Source organism: Dendrobium catenatum, unplaced genomic scaffold, assembly GCF_001605985.2.
Source record: "Dendrobium catenatum unplaced genomic scaffold, ASM160598v2 fragScaff_scaffold_716, whole genome shotgun sequence".
Classification (NCBI taxonomy): Eukaryota; Viridiplantae; Streptophyta; class Magnoliopsida; order Asparagales; family Orchidaceae; genus Dendrobium; species Dendrobium catenatum.
Genome location: NW_021319178.1, coordinates 23113936 through 23140490, shown reverse-complemented (window position 1 = coordinate 23140490; position 26555 = coordinate 23113936). Strand labels below are relative to the sequence as shown.

The window sequence follows — 26555 nt, the reverse complement described above, 5'->3', positions numbered from 1 at the left end:
TGGAATGATTTGGGTAAATTTTGATCGATTAGATTTTAATTGGGATTAATTGCATTTAATTTGATCAAATTTGATTGTGAATCGAGGCGATTTAGGTTCGAGGTCCGATTTAGCGAATCGGATTTGATCGAACCAATGAAGTCCAAATTGACTCGATTTGAGTCGAGTCGGGACGAAAAATGCATCAACATTGCACCCGACAGGAAATCAGCGGACCATATGTATCATCTGATGACCATATATATGATCTAGCCAATAGGGGCTAGTGAATCAACAGCTGCCTCTTTGCTGAAAAAAAAAACACGTCTAGAAATATAAGTAAGGTCCCCTTATTTTGTTGAAATCATAAATAAGTATGTTTTTTTTAGACACTATTAATAAAGCCAACCAAATTGTAAAAACAATCATCCAAAGCGGAAAAATCATAATTCCTTCTGCTCTATCCATCTTTAATTAGAGACACAAGCCTATTTGGTTGAAGGTCTGTGGGCTCCGAAAATTCGGCCTCGGCCTCCACTCGCTTTTCTTATTCGGCGAGGGAGTTTTAACGAACTAAGTTCCGAGGTAAATTTTGGAAGGCAGATGGGTTTGTAGATAAGACACTACCCAGAGATTTCGCCCTCATTTTGCGAGGACTTTATGATCTGAGTTCTGGTTTCCTATAGGCGCAAGCCCCTATAGTTAATTACCCCTCCCTATCACGAGAGAGAACTTTCGATTAAGGCTAGTCGTCGATCAGATACGTATAGATACGTGTTATCTGGCATATAGTAGCAGCAATGGTTTAGATATTGGTAGAAATTGGATTTGGGAATTTGGAAAGTATTGAAAAGTTTGATATTTAAAATATGAAATTTCACCCCCTAGTACTTAAAGCGGATGGTGGGGGAATGGATGATGGGCCCGATCAAGATCCCATGGTTCCGTTGTCCCGGGCCATCGTGGTCCCTGGTCTACTTAGCCAGAGGAGGTAGTCGACCCAACCTGACGGAAGGATCCTTGTCGGCAGTCATGGGTTGCTTCGTCCAAGGGAACCTTGTAGACCGAGGTTGAATGTTTGTCTAAGGGGACAAATTTGAATTCACCTTAGCTAACAGAGGGCTTTGTGCCCTATCGATCATATCCTATTGATTCATATCTCAAGGATTTAACGCCATTAAGGAGCGTATTGGCTCTGGCCATAACCGCTATCTGTGATGCCATTTGGCGGCAAAACCACTCGGTTCAGAGGGCCCCGGGTCATAACCGTTTACCTGCAGTGCCATTTGGCGGCGAAACTGCCGGTTAGAGGACACGTACCACGTCCTTACTGGCAAAAGATTGTTTGAGAATGGATCCTAGTGATATTTTCGACTAGGCATTTGGCTCTTTTGTGAGCTAGAGTCACGTGTATACCAATAACACGCTCGCCGGGGCCCATGCGGGTTTTATAATTATTTTTACCCCTTTTAGTGTACCTATGTGTATACAATTTATAGTGCACGTGCAGGGGTATTCTGATATAGTTGTGGACGCCTTCTGTCTGCTTGTACGAATGTTGCAGATCCGGTGGCGTAGCAGCTTCTATATAGAATTGTTCGCTGCTTCTTACAGGTAGACTGTCGTGCACTATTTGTTGATTTTTATAGGCGGGTCATAGTGCACTAACTAATCTCCTGCCTTAGGATCGTATGAGCTCGTACTTGTCATATTCTTCATGCATTTTGTTGTGATTTTTGGTCTTTTCAGTACATCCGCTACTGCTGCATCTAAGTAGGTAGATGTATTTCTTCATAGACTGAAATTGACTTCAGGATACTGCATTTACTAAAGTCTTTCTGCATCTACCCATAGATGGCATGTTATACATACATTTGTATTCGTAGAGGATTTGTATGTATTGCAGATCTTCTGTAGTGACTTGTATGAGTTCGTATTGTTGCTTGTGAGTGAACCGACATTTCACTTCTATTTGGGATTTTAATGAATGACCTTCATTCATTCATTAGCCTCTTTATTTGCAGGGGATACATGTCTTCTACGACGACCTCCTGGAAGTATTTTGTAGAAGATCCATTGTTTCTGTATCGAATCCACCCTTTCACCAATCTCGGGTGGTATTGATGTATTTGCACTTGCTTGTGGGGACGAATCCTCCATTATTGGTCTCCCGTATTGCCATCTCAATCAACAGGCATTGTTGCTTGTGAGTGAACCAACATTTCACTTATATTTGGGATTTTAATGAGTGACCTTCATTCATTCATTGACCTCCGCCTGCATCCCTAGACGTCACATGTGTACCAATAACATGTTCGCCGGGGCCCATGCGGGTTAAGATCGTATTTTCCCCTTTAGTGTACCTATGTGTATACAGATTACAGTGCACATGCAGGGGTATTTAGAAAGTATTTGTAGACGCCTTCTGTCTGCTATGTCCTTTTTCTATTTCAAGCCCTGAATAAACAACCCTCAACCCTCTCCTTAATAAATACCCCTCCCTGGAGTAAAGGCCCCTTATGTTGTTAATTCACCAACTAATGTCGGATTACCGCCCATCCTAGACAATGGGATGAAGTCAACACCAATGCTCATCTCTACCTTAATATTTTTGACTGATTGAGAACTCTCATTGTTAACCCATTTAAGCTTAGGTTACTGTCATCACCAATGTTTTTTTTTTTTTTTTTGGGAGTAGAAGAGGAGACCCAAATCTTAGCCTAAGCACTGATACTAGTAATTATACCAATACCCTTATTTCTTGGTGTGAGTTTAGAGACCAATGATCACTCGCCAGGCCCCCTCAAACAGGGGCTACATGATAGAGATATAAAACATTTTTCCTCAAGACTTAGCCACCTAGGAACCCATAGTGTAGGGGATACAACAAAGAGCTTCCAAGATCTCTAGATTCCAGACAAAGCAAATCTCAACATGAAGAATTAAACAAAATACATTACTGTGCAAAAGAAACAAATAAAAACCCATCTTTACAGTATCATTGGAAAACACATTGGCACTCACAAAATCCCCTTAAAGATACAGAATTTGAGCGAGTATACAAAAAGAATGGCCTCAATTAACGACAAAATTTATTAAAGGGGGTGAAAGGATTTATCCTAAACATAAGGATGGAAAAGTTTTCATATTTTCTATAAATAAAAGAAAATTTATTAATAAAATTTTCATACTATACATAGATATACTGAGGTTTAACCAAAATTTGGGAGGGGGAAGCCAGCATTAAGCCAACCCTGGTTCCAACACTTCCCTAAGCTCCTCCCTCATGAAAGAAATCAAAATCAAGCTGATAAAGCAAAAAAAGCATGCAAATCGCATTTGTGATTTAAGTGATAGTATAAGTAGTTCATTCAAAGTTCATGAATTAAAACTACAAGCATGAGGAAACTAAGCTATTGTATATATGGATAGGCAACTGTATATATATATATGTGCAAATGATGAATCAAACCCATTTGAGGATACCTCATGTATAGTTTATAGGATCATAAACATGTCCCCTTTCTGAGAGACTATCAATATGATCCATTAGGATTATATATATGGTCTCGTGCTTAGTTTTATATGGAAAAGAAGATCAATAAAAGCTTTCCACATTAGTGCCACTCAACAACTCTTAGGTACATCACATCAAAATGTGAGATTGATCAACAACTCAAAAATCTCAACACTATAAATTTACATTAAGATTATTTAAAAATTACAAGTCTACCCTAAGCTTTCTAAAAATGTTTGGGTCCAATAAAAATATTAAAAAACCTTAACTTTTTCAGAAATTGCTTCAAAACTATATGTAATGCAAATGATGCAGTCACAAACGAATCCAACCATAATGATATAAAATTTAGTTGAAAATCATGATCATTTGATCTAATATTTCATTTAAACTTGTTCATAAAGCATGTGGGGCTTTGAGCATGTGTGAAAATTTTTCCTTTTAGCATTGTATATAGGACCCTTATGCATGAAGGAAGATGATTGAAATCCATCCCCCAAATATTATTTCTCATTTCTCCCCATAGGGTTTTGCACCATTTTCCCAAGTTATGCTCATACTGACACAAACAAATCATTTTATTGGTGGCTTCATCAATCAGTATCAGAGCAAGTCTTCAATTTTAAGATTCAAGCTTCCAATATCAAGACTAGCAACAACTTCATAGGAAATACTTGAGTTCGCAAGTAATCCAAGAGGAAATACTTTAGTTCGCAAGCAACCCTAGCAATAATTGATAAAAACAGTGAGAAAACACACAAGAACGTGATGAAAACAATCCAAAATCAATGGATTATATTAGGGAAATCCAAAGCGAATATACAATTAATTCTCAATTCGAGAGGAGGATCATTCTCTCCCAATCTCTAGAACAAGTTCTAGAGCCCAAGACACCAAGAGAAAACTCCAAAGAACCGAATAATCATGCATAACCCTAATCCTAAACAAGCCATACTATTAATACAATAATTCCCTAATTCAAACATCCATAATTTAAAATTTTCCTCTCACCCTAGCCGCCCAATCCTCTCCCCACAAATTGTTCCAAGTGGGGCCCACTATTGTGGACGGCAAGTTCCTAAGGAGGCGAACATGTTCCGCCTCCTGTATACTTGAGCCGGCTTCTGGGCTGGTTGGGCCGATTCAAGATGAACCGGCCTAACAATACCACCCTACCAAAGAATCACCTTGTCCTCAAGGTGAAAACTAGGAAACTGCTGTTTCACCATCTCGTATAGTTCCCACGTGGCATTATAGTTAGGCGGATTCCTCCACTTGATTAGCACTTCCTTAGCTCCATCTTCTTTCTAGCGAAGCTCCAACTCTAAGGGTTCCAAAATCACATCCAAATCCTCAGTAAGTGTTGTTGGTAATTCCGAGCTGGCTATATAATCTCCAATGGATCTTCTCAGCTGTGATACATGGAAAACTGAATGAATAGTCGTCGTGGATTGTAGTTTCAACCGATATGCTGCCGCTTTAATATTTTCCAATAATACATAAGGTTCAAAGTATCTTGGAGCGAGGTTCTCATTTCTCCTGTTGGCGACAGTCTTTTGTCTGTATGGTCGGAGCTTCAAGAACATCCTCTCTCCTACTTCAAACTGTATGTCCTTCTTATGCCCATCAGCTTGTTTCTTCATAATTTGTTGAGCTCTTAGTAGATGTTTATTCAGCTCCTCTAACACTCTATCCCTCTCCCCCAAGTACTCATCCACTGAAGAAACTGGAGTACTGCTACTTCCAAGTGCACCAAGTGAGGAGGATCCCTTCCATACAACACCTTGAATGGGGTCATCTGAGAAGCAGAATGAAAAGAGGTGATGTGCCAATACTGCGCCCATGATAGCCACTTGGCCATAGTTTGGGTGTCTCCGACACAAAGCATCTCAAGTAGGTCTCCACGCTCTTGTTGACCACTTCCGTTTGGCCATCCGTCTGTGGGTGGTAAGCAATGCTCCTCTTCAGAACTGTCCCATGTAATTTGAACAACTCCCTAGTCCCTCCAAAAGTGGCTAAGGAAGACCTTATCTCTATCTGATACGATTGCATCTGGTACCCCATGCAATCTAATCACCTCTCTCATGAAAACTGAAGCCACTGTCACCGCGGTGTAAGGATGTCGGAGGGGAATGAAATAAACATACTTGCTCAATCTATCCACCACCACCAAAATCACTGTGAAGCCTTCTGAACGGGGCAGCCCATCTATGAAGTCCATGGATAACTCCTCCCATAGTCATCCCGGTAATGCCAATGGCTGTAGTAGTCCCTCTGGTGGCACAGCCAGGTATTTGTTCCGCTAATAGATCTCACACATGGCCACCATCTCCTCTATATCTCTATGCATTCCCTTCCAATAAAGCTCTGAAGCTAACCTCATGTTGGTCTTCTGCACCCCTTAATGGCCCCCCAACCACGCTTACATGAAATTCCTGGAGTAGTTTGGGATGTGGATTGAGGTCATGTGTATCACGAATCTCCCCTGATACAGCAATCTGTCACCCTCCACTGAGCATCCTGGGTGGCTACCATCTTCCCTCAGTAAATTTGTCTTGATCTTCCCCAAATCTTCATCCCTCGCGCTCTCCTCCCTAATGGCCTCCCGATCCAGCATCAAAGGAACAAACACTGCCACTGTCTGTAGCTTCTCCATACATCTAGACAAGGCATCTGCCGCCGTGTTCTCCCCTCATGGTCTATACTGGATTTAGAAATCATACCCCAACAATTTGGACAGCCACCTCTGATGCTCCTCAGTGGCCATCCGCTGCTCCAAAAAGTATTCAGGCTCCTCTGATTTGTTCTGACAATGAAATGCCTACCTAACATGTAGGGTTGTCACTTCTGGATGGCTAAGACAATGGCCATCAACTCCCTCTCATGGACTGATTTCAACCCGGCTATGGCTGCCAACACCTGGCTGAAGTAGGCAATGGGTCGCCAATCCTGCATGAGTATTGCCTCCAATCTGTATCCTGAAGCATCTATCTCCACTATGAAGGCCTGAGTGAAGTCTGGTAAAGCTAAGACCGGTATAGTGGTCTTAGCCTTATTTAGTTTCTCACATGTTGTTATGACTATCTATCCTCATAAGAATCCATATTTCTTTAGTTGCTCTGTTAGTGACCATGCTATAGTGTTGTACCCTTTTACAAATCTCCTGTAGTACCCCGTCATACCTAAGAATCCTCTCAACTCCTTCAAATTCTTAGGCAAGGTCATCTCAACATAGCCTCCACCTTTGGCTGATATATCGCCACCCCTTCCTTGGACATAATATGACCCAAGGTTTAAAATTACGTAAATAAGACTCGAGGCGTTTTTTGTCAGTGAGGCGAGGCATAAGCCTCATGGACGAAGAATTACGTAAATGAGAATTTAAGAGTTTTAGCAGGTAAATAATAGTAAGATTCTATCATACAATAAAAACATCTAAATGACAAGTGAAATTAGTATAAAGTAAAAAAAAATTGATGCAATCAAATCATATCCCAAAATACATAACCATAAAATATAAGTCTATCAAAACTCCCAAAGTACAAATAAGAAAGAACATATTAAATCAAATCATGTCCCATCACTAAATGGGTCTTCAAGAGAATCTTCTTCTCCAATTGTATTTCCAAGAAAGATCACACCGCAATGACATATTTGTCTTTTTCTTGTCCCTAACCATGTTTCCTAAAGCACAAATGCAAAATAAAACACAAAAAAAATATAAAATAATAAGCATGAATATGAAATAATATTGTCCACGAGACAAGAATTCACATTTAAAGTGCTCACCCCTTCCTCCTCTCCTATAGAGTCCAATGTCTCTCAATCAAAGCATGCACTCATGAAGAAGCAGATTAACACTAACAACTATTACTAAAGATGATGAATACAACAATATGCAGGGCTGCCGGAGATCCAAGGGGGCGCTGCCCCCTGGCGGGATTCGACCTGGTGTTCGACACTAACAATTTTATTTGTAAGAGTAATTTTGAAGTTCTGCTTATTTTTAAAGTTCGTAAATCGTTTGCATGGAAAGATACCTAATGGTACCGAGCATGTATCTAGCGGTACCGAGCATGTATATAGTGGTACCGAGTATGTACCTAGCGATACCGAGCATGCACCTAGCGGTACCGAGCATGTACATAGCGGTACCGAGAACTATGACCCTAGCTTTCCTATAAGTTGAAAAATCAAACCCTAAACTTAAAAAAAAAAAAAAAAACTAAGAACACTTAAAGAAGTGATGTAGAGGGGCAGCCGGAATTAAAGGACTCACCAGCGAGAGGCGACGCCGGCGGGAGAGGAGGCGGAAATGTGCGAGAGAGCCGGATCGGGCGTTTGCGTGCTTCTTGCGCGGCTTCAGTTGACATCTTCGGTCGGGTAAGTGGGTCTTCGGTTGGGTAAGTGGGTATAAGGAAGAATTTAAGAGGTTTTTAAGTAAGTGGGCCCCATATTAGAGGCGTACACCTCAAAGGAAATTGCGCAATAACACTAATGAGACGCGCCTCACTCCACCTGAGGCGTACGCCTCATGATGCCTGAGAATTGCCTAGGCTTTGAGGCTATTTTGGAGCAAATTGCGCAAAGGCGCGCCTCGGATTGCGCAATTTTAAACTATGATATGACTCAAGTACTCTACACTGGTCTAGGTAAAGCAGCACTTCTTCAGGTTGGCCCTCAGCTAATGTTCCTGTAGAACTCCCAAGACCAACTTCAAGTACTTCAGATGCTCCTCCTCAATTCTGCTGTACACCAATATGTCATCAAAAAACACCAGAACAAACTTCCAGAGATTTGTCTGAACATCATGTTCATCAGTGACTGAAAGTAGTGGGGGTGTTGGTTAGCCCAAATAGCATAACTAGAAACTCATAATGCCCCTCAGGTGTCTTGAATGTTGTCTTTGAGATATCTTCCTCCCTCATTCGAATCTGATGGTATCCTAACTTCAAATCCAATTTGGAGAATATCACTGCTCCATACAATTCATCCAAAAGCTCGTCAATCACAGGAATGGGAAATTTATCTGATACAATCTCCTTATTCAACACCCTGTAATCCACACAAAACCTCCAGCTCCCATCCTTCTTTTTGACTAGTAATATTGAACTAGAGAAAGGTCTGACACTTTGTTTGATGATCCCAGCCTCCAAGATCTCCCTAATCAGCTTCTTAATTTCATCCTTCTGAATTTAAGGGTAGCGATAGAGTCATACACTAATCGATGACACCCCCTCCTTTAGAAGAATTGCATGCTCCTATTCTTTGAATGGTAGTAACCCTTGAGGTGGCTAGAACACCTCACTGAACTGTTGTATGACTGGTTACACTACAAGAGGAATGTCTCCCTCTTCCCCCACATTGACCCTCTCCAAGCATTGCAATTCCACCAAATATCCACCTCCCTCCTCCTATATGATTCTGATCATGGATTTGAGAGATACTCCCGCCCTGACAACCCGGCATCGCCCAGTATCACTATTCTCCTTTCCCCCAACACCGATTCCATCCTCAGTGCTCCCCAATTTACCTTGGTCTCCCCTAAGGTTTGCAGTCATTTCATCCACAAGATGACATCCGTACTCCCCAATTCTAAGGGAAGAAAATTGATGTAGAACTAAATGCTTAGAAATGAACGTAAAAGAATTTGCACGATTTCTTGATAAGAGCAATTAAGATTAGAACTATTAGCAAATTAAATGATCAAATAAAACATAAGAGCGATCACTTCCGTTTAGGCTAAGTTGCACACTAAGCACTTGGATTATCAAAACAACATAAAAAAATAAGTCATGCAAATAGAATAGCCTTCAACAGAAATCCCTAATCTAATAATAAGGTTAGAAGCAAATAAAGTGCACTCAATCCTACGTTTACCAAGCTTTGGCAACGACGAAGCAAAATCCTATGTTTACTAAGCTTAGGCAATGGTGAAGCCCATCTCCTTGTGAATCTCCATCACCTACAAGATTAGGGGGGTTAGAGAAGTAAATAAAAAGGGGAAGAAGTTCACCCTTATCAAAATCCAGAGACAAGTAGGCGATGTGTTGACGAAGTTTGACGTAGTTTCTCGTGAAGGCTTAATTGGAGGAGAAGAGATCTCATCCAAGCATCGAAGTGTTGAAAATATTGATCATTTGCTCGCATTGAAGAAACCTTCAAGAAAAAGGGGCTTCCTTCAACAATTCAAGTAGGAGAAGGCAAGAGAAAGTAGCCGGCCAAGAGAGGGAGGCTAGGAAAAATTAGGTTCAGATTTTGTGGAGGGGAGTTGGAGGGAAAACTAATTTAATACTTCCTAATTATCTTCTTAGTTGAAAATAATTAAAGGAAGAAAAAATAGCAAAAGGGGGGCGGCGGCAAGAGAGGATTGGGTGGGATGGCACTTCCAAGTGGAGTTCTTTTATTGGAAGTAAATTGAATAGGTGGGGCTAGGGGAGAATTCAGCCACAGCGAGGAGGGGAGATTTTGAATTGTTTCCAAAGTGAGGACTTGGTTTTAGGATTCCTAAATTTTCCCTATAAGGGCCGGCGGCATCCAAGGCTTGGGAGGATGATTAAGGGAGCTTTTAATGCCTCCTTAAATTAACGACTCAAATTTAGAATGAGATATTTCATTCTAAATTAATTTAAATTTAAAAGACAAGGTTTTCAAAAGTTTCCAAAAATAGGAAAGATATTTTAATCAACTTTTCAAATTCTATTTGAATTTTGGAAAAGTCTTGAGTTACCTAAAATTGTCAAATCGCAAATTAGGAAACGGAATCAATGTGAACAAGGATGGAAGAGAGGAGGGGCGGGATAGGGTCGGCGCATGATGGGCTTGAAGGGATTTATGGAGGAGATTTGGATTGCTATTTTAAGACTTAGAGATTAGGAAAGTTGTAATTAAATCCTAATTGATTTGAGATTCAAATAGGGTTTAATTTAGGAAACTTTCCTAAGATAGGTTTAGTAACTTTAGGAAAGATTTGAAATTTCAAACTAGAGGAATTTGAATTCAAAATCTGCCCCAAATTAAATCAATCCAAAATAGGCAATAATTCAAGAGGATGGGAGAAACTAGAAGGGGCGGGTATGGTGGCCGGCGGTTGGGGTGTTAGGGTGAAATCGATGGGAGTGGTGGGGAAGTAGATGGCCGACGACTTGGGGTTTTCGGGAGGATCGTAGGCCGGTGGCTAGGTGACGAAGAAAGGGAAAAATTAGATAAAGAAGAAGAACCACGAACCCAACCGTCTCCAAGGTTGGTGGGTGATCTGAGTTTCTCTCTCCTAGGGATTTCTCCAAAGTTCTCCCCAAGAACTCGCAAATGCTCTCAAAACACACAAGTGCAAGAAATTTCTCATAATAATCTTTCATCGATTTTCAAAGAGAACATAGAGGTTATAAATAGCCTCGTACAAAAGTCTCAAAATAAAAGACAACAATACCCTCAGGGCTTACATACGACCTCCCTTTAAGGGGTAAAAATGGAAAAATAATTTCAACATAACTAATAATAAAAGATAAATAACATAATAAAACAAATACATGAAATAATCTCAAAATACATCGACACAATCGTGGCCGTAGATCGTCGGCCACGCCTCTGATATACGATTCATGCTCTGATGTCCCCATCAAAAATCCTCCCTCACCTGTATCCCCTGAATGGCCAACACCACTCCCCTACAAACTCTACCCATTTCTACCTTTCTCGTGTTCTTCATCACCCTGTAGCCTCCTGTATCCACTAGTTTCACCCCAAGTAGATCAATAATCCGGGTGGAGATGAAATTGTGGGTTGCCCCACTACCTATCAACTCTACCACCTCCCTATCCGCTATCTCTCCCTTCACCTTCATAGTGTGACTGCTTAGTTTAAGGGAGACTTCTGCCTCATCCAAATGCAACTTCTCCTCTTCCTCCATCTCTAACCCACTTCCACCTCCCTCTTCAGCTTCCTCGTCATCACAGACAGTAAGAACCTAAAGAGTTCGATCCTTACACCTATGCCCCGGCAAGTACTTCTCGTCACATCTAAAACACAACCCCTTCACTATTTTTTCTTTTATTTCCTTCTCCGTCAGCCTTTTAAAACTTCCCCCATTTTCCCCTCCTCCAATTCTCCCTTTTGGCACTTCCTTCAGACTCTCTGACGTTGCCCCCTTGGGAGCCAAGACTATGGTAATCATCTTGTATGACCCCCCCCCCTGAGTTGCTCCCCCTAGCCCCTCTCTCCAACTGCTTCTGATCTTCCACCAACTGGGCTAGCTCTATAGCCTCCCCGAGGTCTCTTGGAATCATCACTCTAATTGCTGTCCGCATCTCCTATTTAAGCCATTTTATAAAGTTCCCTTCCAGCACCATCTCCAAGGGTCGATCCAATCTACTGGCCAAGTACTCGAACAATCACGATAATCTGTCACAATCCCCTCCTGTGTTAAGGCAAAGAATTGCTCATAAAAGTCTCCTTTCCTACCGGTTCAAAAAAAGTTTCAGTAAGCACTCCATGAACTCCCTCCAGCTCTTGATGGGTCGCCTCATGTCCCGCCATTAGTATCAAGCCAGTGCCTTTCCCTCCAAGCATAGTCATGCTACTGTGAGCTTCTCTTCCTCCAACACGTTGATACAGAAATATCGTTCTACCTTGTAGATCCAACCATGGTCATCCTCGCCCTCAAAAATGGACATCTTCGGCTTCCTCACCTTTGGGTCACCCCAATTGCCCCTGAATCCTCCATATCCTCCCATTCCCCGAACAGGAGGTGCTCCCCAACTGTCACGATCCTCTCTCCGGCGATCATAACCGTACCCTCCATCAGCTTCCCCTCTTCTTCTTTCAAAATCGGCACCTCGGTCGTGGAAATCTCTCCTTCTTCCACAAAATCAGCACCCATCTTTTCGTAAATCATACTCATCTCCTCTCTAGAAAGTGGTTCTAGATGTGGCATGCCATCCTCTCCTTCAAGGATCTCCACTTCCAGATTTTTCCTCCCCCTAAATGGGTTTGGATTTCCTCCTCTCCCATGGCCGTCGGTGGTCTCCCTTACTTCCGATGTTATCGGATTGGTCTTCACCTCTAATAATTTCTTCAACATCTCTTCCATCAAAGTGAACTTTCCTTCCAACCGTTCATTGTTAGAGGAAATTTGATTTTGAAAATTAGAGAATTTTCCCTCCAAATCTAATTTTAGTTGCCTAATTTCACCTTCCAAAACTTTGACCTTCTTTTCAGCCATCTTTCTTCCCAAGATTTGCAAGAGGATCTTCTTGAGGATTAAATTTCCTTACTAAAATTTCTGGATTTCAACCGCCGATGGTCCCAAGAAAACGCTCTGATACCAATTTTATAGGAAATACTTGAGTTCGCAAGTAATCCAAGAGGAAATACTTGAGCTCGCAAGCAACCCAAGCAATAATTGATAAAAACAACGAGAAAACATACAAGAACTTGATGAAAACAATCCAAAATCAATTGATTATATTAGGGAAATCCAAAGCAAACAAACACAAAGCGAAGATACAATTGATCCTCAATTCGAGAGGAGGATCGTTCTCTCCCAATCGCTAGAAGAAGTTCTAGAGCCCAATACACCAAGAGAAAACTCTAAAGAACCCAATAATCATGCATAACCCTAACCCTAAACAAGTCATACTATTAATACAATAATTTCCTAATTCAAACATCCCTAATTAAAAATTTCCCTCTCACCCTAGCTGTCCAATTCTCTCTCCACAAATTGCTCCAAGTGGGGCCCACTATTGTGGGCGGCAAGTTCCAAAGGAGGCAGACATGTTCCGCCTCCTATATACTTGAGCCGACCTAGACTGGTTGGGCCGATTCAGGATGAACCGGTCTAACATAACTATTAAAAAAATATAATAGTTTGTAAAATTACCACCAACAAAAGAATCCTAATTCCTACGCTACAGCCTAATTGTTAGTTCCCCTGCAATCATTTCCATCATCCAAACCCCCACCCAAGATATGGTTAAGCATGGAAAGACTCTACATGATATGCTTCCAAACGTAGAATAAATCATGATTACTTATTTTCCATAATCTTCTTCCATATCTAATAACCAATCAAATTACGAAAACCCTAGAAAATGAATTCATATTAGGGTTGCCATTTTGGCTCCAAATTAAATCCACAAAAATGCCACCAATCCATATATGGAGAAATTCCCAAAGTTCTAGTTCCAATTTAAAAACATTCTATTTCTTCTACACATTCAACCAAAAAGCAATGCCAAGTTTAGTCAAATGGAGGAAATCAAGAGTTTTGCAAGGAGACAAAATTTCATATTAAAACGAATGGAAACCAAGGGACTATTTGGGGAGGCTAAAGTTATCTGTAAAGTTAAATGTGAAATTGCAATAGGAAAAGTTGTTCTTTCAAGTTATCATATAATTTCTTTGAAATTTTGATGATATAAATATAGAATCTTCGATTGAAAAATCATGAACGAAGCTACACTGCTAGAATGTAGAATGATGAGCTCAATTATGAAAAGTTGTTCTAGATAGCAAAATATAAACATAGTCAAACATTGTTAGCGAGAAGCAAATTTGATAAAAAGTTATCTCAAACATACCTCAAGTTTCACAGAAATTATTCAGTGCAGATTTATTGAGCTTTTACTGAGTATTTGCTGCACTTTTGCAAATACTCAGTAAAAGTGCAACAAATATTCAATTATGAATGTGTTTTTTATTGAGTATTTGCTATGCTTTTGCAAATACTCAGTAAAAGTGTGGCAAATATTCACTTATTTAGTAAATATTCAGTAAAAGTGCAGAAAAATACTCAGTAAAAGCACAGACAAATACTTAGTAAAAGCGCAGCAAATCCGGACAGTTATCTCTATATGGTGTCCGCACATAATAATTTCTCCAAGTTTCAAGACCTCTCATCGAATAACAATAGTATAATTTGTTTTGATTATATGTTATAGCTCAAGGTCTAAGAATTTCACTTAGAATCTGGATTGAATTCATGTTGTGAATAATTAATGAGTTCAAAATTTTAAAAATATGTTTAATCTCTTCCATGTCTTTCATTGTAGATGTCATTTCTTTCACATACTTCGCCGCATCAGTTTTACACTATTTTTGCTAAATTTTGACTGAATTTCACTAGAATTTGACTATGACTCGTCAAATTTCACTTATGGCCTTAAGTATGAATAGAAATTTTTGCATGTGTTAATAATTACCGTATTAACTTTAGTATTACTTCTATAAGGAAAAATAATTAAATTCATAGCAAACATGGTACATTGTTGCTAGCTATCAATTTTTCAATCATAGCCTTATATTATGGAGCACCAGATCATACATATTATGACAAGGATTATCATGTTCCTATATTTGATGGCTCACAAGACCCTTATGCATTATTAGATTTGTTTAGCAAAAATAAAGCATACTTTGATAAGTTTCATATATCCTGCTCGCATTAAATCACGTTTGTCACATCTAGGTTGAAAGGTCATGCTCTATACTTTTGACAAATCCCATTATATGAAATTTTATTGATATAAATTGAAATATGAACTTGAAAGAGGTTTTTTTCTTCCTACTATGAGAACAAATTATGGGATTACATTGACAATCTCATATAAAGTAATATTATTTTTTCTGAATATTATGATTAGTTTGTCACCTTACAATTTAGATAAAAATACTATAGCGGACATGAATATTTTTGGATTATTATAGATAAATCAAATATCAAAACTAGATTCTTATGATCATCAAATTCTTCATGAAGCTATTACTAGGACTATGAGAATGAGAGACTTCTTAGAAATGTTGTATAATTCCTCTAAGTCATAAAGGCTTTTGTATATGCCTTGAATCATGATAGTCTCTCTCGAGGCAGATCAGCATTAACATAACATAAGCTTATACCTAAACCATTTGACTACATTAACGATCATCATCCAATTTGTCATACTGAAAGCTTAAACCTAAAGGATTTTATGATATTAGAGCATGTGTAAGAACTTGCTCCAAATACTAAAGAAAATTGTTTGATTAGACCGAATAGTTAGAGCCCCATCTCGAGTTTGATCGTAAATTTGACACACAACAGCTCATGTTGTTGATGTTATTATTTTGCTTTTTTGTCTATGAATCATGTTTGCATGAAGATTTTATTTTTTCTCCTCATCATGGTTTTGCATTTTCATCACATGTATTTGAACGTTTATATGAACTTCTAAAGTTGAGGACATATTATTTGCAATAATGAAATTCTCAACGTTGATAGTATAATATAAGTTGGTTATGTTATTTAAGCTATATTTTAGTCTATTTTATATTTTTATCTCATTAGCCTTGTTTGGAAAGCATGAAGAAATTTTGAGCATGTGATGGATCCCTTCTTTCACTCTTTATATAATAGGGCACTCATGTGATGAATTTGCATTTCCATTTAAGCTATTAAAGTTGAACGTAAGGCCATTGCGTAAGAATTCTCCTCTCCCCTTACCTGGCTAAACAATGACCTTTTCCTCCTCTTGGGATTCCCTCTCTCACCTCCCTTCCTTAGGATTATTTATTATTTCCTTCCCTCTCTCTCACCTTAGGTTATATATCATTTCCCTAAGTTATGCCTCAAATTGATACACAACAAATCACTATGTTACTCTTACCATCAAAGCCATAAAAATTCATAAGACATATAAAAACACCCTACAATACTTACGAACTCCCTAGATACATAACAAGATTTCAAGAGCAAAGCACTTACTTTATCATTTATAAAATTATTTTAATGCCAAAAGTTCTTTAAAAAAGTAGAAAAACTATAAAGATGTGCAAAAATGGTGAAAACATTTAGAATGAGTTTTTTGTGCCTTTAGTAGATCTTTGACCTATATAATTACCTAGAAATCGCGAATAATACACTTAACTTGATGCTTAATTCCTATGTTGTCAGGTCAATTAGCTATATTATTGACTTTTTCTTTATTTTTATTCATTTTAAAATCTGCAAATCCCTATGGATTTATTCTCACCGCTATTTATTCTCCTGATGATGATAAAGAAAACATATTGCTTTGAATTGAATACAATTATGCTGTCACCAAATGGTTTCTTCATGGATATTGTGCAAGGATTTCAATAATATCATTTCTATTTAAGAGATCTAATAGCTTTAAACCTCCATATTTACTAATTGATCTAGCCAACTACCTTAATTTGATTGATTGTCCTTTGATAGATAAAAATATATATGGTCTAATGAAAAGCAGGATGAAGCGTTTGCCATATTGAGGAGTTCCTAATTACTTCCTTTTGGGAATATCATTTCCCAAATGTTGGCCAAAGAGCACTTGATAGTTTCTTACAACCCCCAAAATTAGAGCTTTCAATGAGTTCCTAATTACTTCCTTTTGGGAATATCATTTCCCAAATGTTGGCCAAAGAGCAATTGATACAGTTTCTTACAACCCCCAAAATTAGAGCTTTCAATTTTTTATTTAAGATTAGTTGGTTTCATGATGAAGTTTTCCGGTAACAAATTGCCAACTATTGGAATGGCTTTTCGATGGAAAGAGATGAAAATAAAAAGAATGATCACTAAGTTGACACTTATAAAATGAAGGATTAACATATGGACAAGAAAGTAATTAAATTAGATCTTCCAATTTTTGGTTTAAGAATAGTTAGTTTGCTAAATAAATTTTTCAGTAAATAATTACCAATTATTGGACTGGCTTTTCGATTAAAGGAGATGGAAGTCTAAAGGATGGTCGCTAAGTAGACACTTATGATGATGATTGACCTCTAAATTAGGTTATGGTTTCAGTGACTAAAATTAACCGTTCAAGGAGAAGCACCATATGGCAAGATCAATCACACCACCACCAACATTAAGCCTGCTACTAGAATTCTATTGCTTTATTGATGATTGACCTTCTCAAACTTCTTCTATCTCTTGATACTTCAATAATGTTTCTTGATGCTAGTTTTTGCATCCTTCCATCAAATTTTAACCACCAAACATGTGTACAAGCATACATATAATCATGCAAGCAAGCATATATATATATATATAGTCAGCAAATAACTATTTAAACAATCCATTAGCTTTTCAGCTTCCAAATTATTTCTCATCTTAAAGAAGTTTCTAGTCAGCCCAAAGAGAGTCTAAAAATAAGCCGAAATAGTTGCAACACCATTGATTGAACTAAAACTGATAACCCTCAAGGAATACATACAAAGCAACCAATAATACTAGACATTTTATTTATCTGTTTAACTTAGGATAAAAAAGAAAGGTAGCATGTGTTGCAAATCTGGACCTAAGTACTGTGATTTTGATGATAAAAAACATTACTGTTTCTTTTCTACCGTTATTATTGCATATAAGTTTTGTGTGTCCTGCTTACTAACCTTTCAGGTTCAAAAGTTCACTTGCAATGCAAATCAGCTCAAGATCAGGTGGACTAAGGTTGAGTTTGTCTGTAATTTTAATTTTAATGTATTTTTTACCTTTTTTGAGTCAAGTCATGTATATGGTAGATCCCAAGCTAAGTAACCTTACAAACACACACCCAAGGGAGTGGGCTGGTGAGTTAGAAAATTTTTCTGTTTTTAACCAAATCATACAGGACAATTTTTTATCGTACTGGATGATCAGTTAAAAACAGAAAAACCAAATTAGGGCATCCCGCTAACTAAGAGTGATTAAATTAATCGTACATGACGATCAGTTCAGATTGTGAAAAACAATCAGCAATCACAATTTAGGTAATAATTTAAATTTCAAATTTTGCACATATCGTATAGGACGATCTGCATCGTTCTGGACGATGGAAGACAATCATGCCTAAATTAATCCTATGATTAGGAGAACAAGTATGATAAAATTTAATTAATTCTGATCGTACAGGACGATCGGTGATCGTACCAAACAAATAACATAATTTTTTAACTAATCATCTAGGACAACTGACCCCTTTATACTAGACGACAGAGAAGTGCATGGGATGATAAGGCATCGTCAAGTATCGTACTAGATGAAGTTCAATAGTTTTATACTAATTATCCAGGACAATCCGTTTATTTCTCTTGAACTAATCGTACAGGGCAATGCAATTCGTACGGCTGAAAAGGTTGTTTTGAACTAATCGTACAGGACGATCTTAGATCATACTGGATGATCAGAAGCACAAAATTGAAAATTAGGGCTTCTTTTGGAGGTTCTCTATTTAAGCTCTCATATTATCCAACAGTTAATATTTTGTTGGGGAGTTGATCTGAGAGAGAGCTTGGAAAAGGAAGAGAGGGCATGGGAGAGAGAGAAATCCTTGTAAGGGGGAGTTGTGAGGGATTCATAAAGGTTGCTCCAAGCAAGATTTTCATGTCTTCTTCAAGCTGCTTTTCTGATTCCTTGGTGGCTTTGGGGGAGATCTTCAACAGCATTAGATCTAGGTTCTCTGCCTTCACCAGGAGGGTGAAAAAGGATTCCAATGTTCTCTGCCTACTCCAGGAGGGAGTAAAAAGATTCAAGGTTCTTTGCCTACTCCATAAGAGAGTAAAAGGATTTTCAGATTTCATGACTACTCCAGAAGGGAGTAAAAGAATTCAAGGCGCTCTGCATCACCGGGTCGGTGGAAAGATTTTGTAAGGACTTATCCGTCTTGTTGTGGGGGCAAAAAGAGATATACTACTTTTAGTGCAAAACCTAGAAAGAAGGTTTCCGATGAGTGGACGTAGGTCAAGTTGATCGAACCACTATAAATCTGGTGTATTCTTTCTATTTACTTTTTCGCATTTAATTTTCGCATTATTCTGTGATTTGTTCTATGGTTGAAATCTCTGATCTTTGTTACTGTGAAATTATTGTTGCTTCTGCATAAATTGTTCGTTTTAAAATATTCAAAAAGATTTCAAAAGAATTTTCTTCTTCTGTTAAGAAATTTTCAAATAACCAATCCACCCCCTCTTGATTAGACTCGGGCTAGTTCATAAGGGTTTAACAACTCTTACGAACTTTCAACATGTTTCATGTTCATAGTTATCACATTAAGTCATAGGGAAGTTGCTAATGAACATTCAAGTTTAGACAAAAGGTTGCAACAACCAACCATGACAATATGATTGTAAATTTGACATAAGATCAAAGATTGCATGAAAATCATATCATTTATGTAGCAAGGATAAAGCTTGAATCGTAATTACAAGGCAATTAATGAGCTTGACCCACTCGAATCAACTTTTATGGAGTCAAGACTGAATAAAATCGAGCTAGATAAAGTTTGAATCAAAATGCATATGCGTGCATGTATATGCACGCATAGATATATTCATGTATGTTTCTTTTATTCATGCATTTAGGTGATCAGATATACCATGCCTAAGTATAACTTCGTTCAAGATCGGACAAATTGACATTGGATCAATTTTAAGCTATGGTCAGATCAAATAATTAACAGCCATGTGTGATAATGATGACTTACTCTTTTTTTTCCTTTTGTTAAGCCTTGCATATCATCGATTATGAGTCAATTCCAATGAAGCAAACATTTAAGCATTTAAGATGCATAGAAATGCTACCATGTGAGTTGAGTGGTTCTACTAGAGAACAACAACAAAGTCAATTTCAATTAGGGGTGTCAATATTTGACCCGATTCGAAAATTTCGGGTTTGGGTTGAGAACCGGGTCGAGTTCGGGTTAGGGATTTCGACCCGTTTGTAAAATCGGGGCGGGTTCGGGTTGACCCGAAAACCCAAAATCAACCCGATTTGACCCGTTTTTAATTAATTTAGGAGGGTTTTAAAGAATTTTTATGAAATAAGTAAATGATATTTCAAAAAATTATAAACATTGTTGCCCAAATTAAATTAATCTTGATTTATTTTAAATTAATTGAAGTAAATCTTACCTTAATTTGATTTAGATTTAAATAAATTGAATTAAATAAAAAAATTTAATAAAATATACCTAAAGCGGGCCGGGTTCGGGTTGACCTGGACCCGAAGGGGGTCTTGGTTCAGGTTCAGAAAATTGTCCCGTTTGCAATTCACTCATAAGATTCAAGAAAAGACATTGAGAGGCCATAAAATATATTTGTTATGGATAGCAAAATGGGCACAATGTAACTAATGGAAAAAAAAATTGAAGACCAAATTAAACCTAAATAACATATAAGATGCAAATGTAACGATCATAAAAATTAAAACCAAACTTTATGATTCGCAACAAGCCAAGCACTTCAAAGTTCTAAATATCAAAGGTCATCTTATACTTAATGTACCATATAGAGTACATTGACAACTTTGATCATTTTTTACCTAGTAAAAGATAAAAATAGTCCCCCAACTATTGATAAATGTCTAATTTAGTTCTAGAGTTTTGCATTGCCCCATTTTAGTCCCACAATTATTAAAAATTGAGTTAATTTAATCCCAGAGCATAAAATAATTGTTTAAGTTCACTCTAAAGTTAAATATAAAATGTATTTTAGGTATTACAAGTGAATATGAAATTACATTGTTTATATTACTCTATTTTTTCATTTAATAAATTGTAGCAAATGGTTAATCTAGTACATAATAATGATGAATAAATAGTGAGCATATTTTATATTTTAAAAGAAAATTTTAACATTGCTCTTCTTTATCATATTTTAATAATTTTATAGATTATCTAATAGATTCAACACTGCCGTTGCCAGGTCCCAAGTCCTGGATGAGAAAAGTGGAGGGTTGCGTTAGGTAGTCGACAGCCAGCGTAAAACTTGTCAAACAATAATGACATGATAGGGCGTCGCCTGAAAGCGACGCGCTGTATGGCCTAAATACAGTGACAAGTGTGCAAGGGCCGCTGCACCGGCGTCCAGGTGCAGTGTTAAATAGGCAAGGGTTGCCACATCAAGGACGGATGTGGGCAAAGAAGCTAGTTCATGAAACTAAAATTAGGATAGGAATTTGGAATATAGATTCCCTTACAGGAAAATTAATGGAATTAATAGATATTATGATTCATAGGAAGTTAAATATTTTGTGCATTTAGGAAACTAAATGGGTTGGAGATAAGGCTAAGGAAATTGATAGTTTAGGATTTAAACTTTGGTATTCGGATAGGAGTCGTACTAGAAATGGTGTAGGTGTTATTATAGATAAGAGTTTAAAGGATAATGTTATAAAAATTAATAGGATTGGAGATAGAATTATAGCTTTAAAAATTGTTGTTGATGATAAGATTGTTAATATTATAAGTGCTTATGCTCCTCAAGTAGGTTTGGATATGAGTTCTAGATTAAATTTTTGGAATGACTTAGAAGAATTAATACAAAATATACCTCTTGAAGAAAGAATTTTTATTGGAGGAGATTTAAATGGATATGTTGGTAGAGAGGTAGTTGATTTTAAAAGCAATCATGGTGGCCATGGATTTGGAACGACGAATGAAGGTGGCAAGACCATATTTGATTTTTGTTTAGCTTATGATTTTTTAATTGCTAATACCTTATTTAAGAAAAGGAATGAGCATCTCATCACTTATAAAAATGGATATAATACAACTCATATTGACTATTTTCTTATTAGAAAATTAAATCGTTTAGATTGCAAAGATTGTAAAGTTATTCCGAGTGAAAATTTATGTACCCAACATCGATTATTAGTTTTGGACTTTAAGATAAAGGGGCATAAAATAAAAAATAAAGTAAAACAATTTTCTAGGATTAAATGGGGGCATTTAAAGAATATTAACAAAAATATTTTTGGAAATAAGATTTTAGATCTTAAGATTTTGTCTGTGCATGAGGATGCTAATATTATGTGGGAAAAAGTGGCTAGTGATATTAAGAATATTGCAAAAGATGTCCTTGGAGTATCAAAGGGAAAAGCTCCCAATAGTAAAAATAGTTGGTGGTGGAATCCTAATGTGCAAGAAAAAATTAAAAATAAGAAGCTTTGTTATAAAAATTGGTTTAATTTTAAAAATTCTGATAATTGGGAAATATATAAAGTGGCTCGTAAGGATGCTAAGAAAGCAATATGCGATGCAAAGGCATTAGCTTTTAGTGATTTATATAATAGATTAGATACTAAAGAGGGAGAAAGATATATGTATAAGTTAGCCAAACAAAGAGATAGGAGTAGTAAGGATTTAGTTCAAGTGAAGTGTATTAAAGATGAAGATCAAAAAATACTTTTCTTAGAAGATGATATTCAACAAAGATGGATGAGATATTTTGCTAAACTTTTTAATGAAGATTGTGAAAATAAGATTGACTATAGTGACCTTAGCACCCTAGATGAAAATAAAGATTTATGTTTTTATCGGCATATTAGTAAAACTGAAATTAGAGAGGCTTTAAAGAAAATGAAGGGTGGAAAAGCTGTTGGACCTGATGATATCCCAATAGAGGTGTGGAAATGCTTAGGAGATGAAGGAATTTCATGGCTTACTAAACTTTTTAATACTATTTTGAAGACTAAAAAGATGCCAGATGAGTGGAGAATGAGTATGTTAATTCCTATTTTTAAGAATAAAGGTGATGCACAAGATTGTGCGAATTATAGAGGTATTAAGTTAATGTGTCATACTTTAAAACTATGGGAGCGAGTTATGGAGCATAGGTTGCGGCGTGATACTAATGTTTCTCAAAATCAATTTGGATTCATGCCGGGTAGGTCGACTATGGAAGCCATACATTTATTAAGAGGTTTGATGGAGAAATATAGAGAAAATAAGGAGGATCTACATATGATATTTATTGATTTAGAAAAAGCATATGATAAAGTTCCAAGAGAAGTGCTATGGAGAGTTCTTAAAAAGAAAGGAGTCAATAATGCTTATATTCAAATCATTAAAGATATGTATGCAGGAGCTATTACTTGTGTTCAAACACAAGGTGGATTGACCAAGTATTTCCCTATTTCGGTTGGGTTACATCAAGGATCAGCCTTAAGCCCATATCTTTTTACTTTAGTCATGGATGTTCTCACTAGACATTTGCAAGAGGATATACCTTGGTGTATGCTTTTTACTGATGATATTCTTCTTGTTGATAAGACTAGAGAGGGAGTTGAAGGTAAACTTGAATTATGGAGGTCAACCTTAGAGTCTAAAGGTTTTCGCTTGAGTAGATCTAAAACAGAATATATGGAGTGTAATTTTAGTAGTAATAGACCTAGTGAGGTGATTGTGACTTTGGGCGATCAAGTCATTAATAAGAGTACACGTTTTAGATATCTTGGATCTATTGTTCAGAGTGATGGTGAAATAGATGGGGATATTATCAGCAGAATTCAAATTGGATGGTTGAAGTGGAGGAATGCATCGGGCTTGTTATGTGATAGAAATGTACCCCTCAAACTTAAGGGAAAATTCTATAAGATGATAGTGAGGCCTGCAATGCTTTATGGTGCCGAATGTTGGCCTTTAAAAGAGAAGCATAATACTAAGTTAAGTGTGGCAGAGATGAGAATGCTCAGGTGGATGAGTGGCTTTACCCTTAGAGATAGGATACGAAATGAGCATATACATGAAAAGGTTGGAGTAGCTCCAGTAGAAGATAAAATTAGAGAGAGTCGCCTTAGATGGTTTGGTCACATAAAAAGGTGGCCTTCCGATGACCCGGTTAGGAGAGTAGAGGTACCTAAAAAGACTTGGTTAGAAAATATTAGGAATGACCTTTCTTTATTAGATTTAAACGAGAATTTGACTTTTAACAGGACACAATGGAGAAAAAGGATTCATGTAGCCGACCCCACGTAGTGGGATAAAGGCTTGATGTTGTTGTTGTTGTATCTAATAGATTAAAAATTAGTAAAATAAATTTTATTTTATATTAAAGTATGATAAATAAGAGCAATGTTAAATGTTGTTTTAAAAAATAAAATTTTTCTTTATTTATTCACTTTTATTATATACTAGATTAACTATATATAATATAATTTATTAAATGGTAAAATAGAGTAATATAAGCAATGTAATCTCATATTCATTTGTAATGCCTAAAATATCTTTCATATTTAACTTTGAGATTAACTTTAACTCTTATTTTAGGCTCTAGAACTAAATTGGCTCAAATTCTAATAGTCAAGAGACTAAAATTAGGCAATACGAAACTTTGGGACTAAATTGGACATTAATCAATAGCTGGAGGACTATTTTGAGCTTTTACTCATTTTTTATCTTACAGACAAATAAATAAGATAAATTAGTGTTGACAAGCTCAAAAGTTTGTTGTAACAAGTTTTTAGTGTCAAATTACAACAACAATAACACATAGGAAAGTTATATTCTTTCAAGGTCTACATCTTAATTTAACTTTCTTATATCATTCTTATTATGTCATCCTTAAATCATCAAGAACTATAACATTGTATATTTGTATTTTTATAAACATAAATGATATAATATCTCATTTTTAATTTTCCCAAGGAAATCAGCAGCCGTCTCATAAAAAGAAGATCGATACATTACTAAGCATGTTGAGATAATGTCAAATCCACTAGTAAGCAGTTTACATGAAGCCAACCTACCCAAGAAAATACTTTTTATATATAGATAGGACAGCCAAATAGGACTCCATATTAGAAGAAATAGAGCCCCCCTCCCATAACCCCTATGGATAATGGCAAAATGTAGGCTAGAATAGCATCAGTGGACCAAGAGAGATGAATCCGATGTGAACTCACTCACGCCTTATCTTTCAACAAGAGGTTTACAAAGCCTCCTGGAGCGTCATGTGAAAATCATAGTTTTCATTATCACTCCAAAATGATAAGGCAACACCAGCAACCTTCCCTTAATAGATTTGAGCCCTTGGGCACAATGAGCCCCATTATCTACTCCATTGTAAAAGATCATCACCTGCACTCAACAGAAAGTAGGATGCAAGTTGAAAGGCATTCCATGTTTGGAGAATGATAATTTGTACAATCTATTAAAAAGAAAAATAAGACGGTGCTTTGGTGCGCCTTAATTGCCCACAAAGGAGTTTTTATGGCTTCAATCACTGCTCCTTCACAAAGTTCCCTGCTTAGTAACTCCATCTACAGGATAAAAGGTATTCATGGGCCACCCATTACCACTCCATTAACTCTAAGAACAACACCCACAATCCTTAACTGACCTTGCAACAATAGAAAGCTCCATCTCTATCATGGTTGACCATGAGAAGGGAGAGGACTGCATGTTGCCTTTGGGCATGGCACTCGATACAACAAAAGAAAAAAAAATTTAAAAAAAAAAATAAAATACAACCATCAAAGGACTTAGTCCCCCGAAAGCATATATTAACCAAAGTGGATTGGTCAAGGACTATAAAAGGTGACTTTTATTCGATGTAAAGAATCCAATGATCAGTCTGAAGATTTATTTGTATCAATAGATTGGATTAATATAAATCTCAAAGATGACATGCCAACACCCAACAGTTCTAATTAAGTGCCACCTTTGCATGCCCCACATAAGCAAGATGACACGCCTTATGTATGCATACTCAAAAGCACTTAATGTATAATCTCCCAAATTGCCTGGAGATTGAATAATTGAATACTTAGACAGCTATCAAAGATAGTATTGTGTGAGCATCATCAACATGCCCACATATCCAACAACAATTTTTGCACATCCTAAAGTCTCCTCTGCTCAAGTTATAAATAGGACCTCGGTTAGTATTTCATTCAAACATGAACATTGAATCAACGTTTCAACTTTCTTCAGTCTAAGCAAAGATATCCCACACTCGATTTAGCCAGAGGGAATTTATTTCAACACATTCAAATGACATGAGAAAATAAGGACGCTGTTGAGAAAAAAAACAATCCTAGTGAGCGCATCATATAATATAATAGCAAACACATAAGGATTCAATTAATGCATATTTAAAAAGAAGTTTATGTAGCCAGTCCCACTCATACACCATGAAATGATTGTTTCCATTATGTGAACCTGTGATCTCTATGTATGCCGCAACGAAGGCAAACTAATCATAGCTTCAGGCCTGCATTCTAAGCATGTTATATACCGTTGACTGCAAAATCACTGCTTCAGAGTTACATTAAAACTTAACGTTCGTATTCAAACTTTAAAAA

The 26555-nt window shown here is 37.0% G+C and overlaps 1 protein-coding gene across 2 annotated transcripts in view; it reads right to left on the bottom strand.

The window, feature by feature from the left end:
* Positions 1-26555, bottom strand: part of LOC110102559 (NADH dehydrogenase [ubiquinone] 1 alpha subcomplex subunit 8-A-like) — a 42471-nt gene that overhangs the window by 15183 nt on the left and 733 nt on the right. The gene's annotated exons all lie outside the window — the stretch shown is intronic.